The sequence below is a fragment of the Phalaenopsis equestris genome, unplaced genomic scaffold (assembly GCF_001263595.1).
Source record: "Phalaenopsis equestris unplaced genomic scaffold, ASM126359v1 Scaffold000167, whole genome shotgun sequence".
Taxonomy (NCBI): domain Eukaryota; kingdom Viridiplantae; phylum Streptophyta; class Magnoliopsida; order Asparagales; family Orchidaceae; genus Phalaenopsis; species Phalaenopsis equestris.
In genome coordinates, this window is record NW_018164609.1 from 313304 (window position 1) to 314296 (window position 993).

The following is a 993-nucleotide window of genomic DNA, read 5'->3' on the forward strand; positions in this document are numbered from 1 at the left end:
CCAGCGGCCCCTGCCATGGCGGCCTCACGCTGAGATTGATGTGACACTATTTATGTAACAGAGGTAGAAAGGGAGGAACAGAAAGAGAGAGATGAATGGGTGGAAGAAGAAACAGGGAACCGCTTCTCACTCCTTCTCTCTCTATATTTGTGATGACCAATAAAAGATTTTATTTTATTTTTTAATAAACAGATTTCCATGAAGGTAACGTGGAGAGGAAACTGTCCTTGCTGTTGGTGGTGCGTATAACGAATTAGTTTTTATTTATTTATTTTAATTTTACTTTTTTTGGGGGGGTGGGGGAGAAATTATAACGAATTAGTTTCGATTATTTATTTTATTTTAAATTAGTTTATTTTAGTACTAAGATTTATGAACAATAGAACGTGATGAAGTGAATGACATCGTCATTTTTAGATCTCAAAATGGCTAGATGAAAATTTTCATAGACGCTAAACTAATGTCTAATATAGTCATAGTTATGATCAGTCAATGACAATCATCTTTATATTTTTCAATGCAATCACTTTTAGTCCAATCAAGTCTCACTAGTATATAACTCAACAGTCATTTCATGACTCAAATGCATTTCAATCTATATATATGTCTATGTTAAATTTTGTTAGATATCATAAAACTAGGAAGGGAAACAATCTCAAGGAATCTCAATAAATTTTTGTGGAGTCATTATTTTGTGGGTCCGTCGACTTGATTTACCAATATCCAAAAAAGAATCTACATACCTGCACATTATACAAGCATATAGTTTTGCGAATTTTCCAACAAGTACTATTAAACAATATGATCAATATTATTGATGTGTTTTCAATATTTTTTTATCATCTGACACAAATCTTGGTGCTTTTTTATAAGGAATCTTCCAAACTTAAATTTAAGATCATTTAGAGCACCGATTTCAGTAAGTTTTTAGTTAAACTAATTGTTTCGACAAGACGAACTCAATGATATCAAAGTTGGGTCAATCCAAGTTCA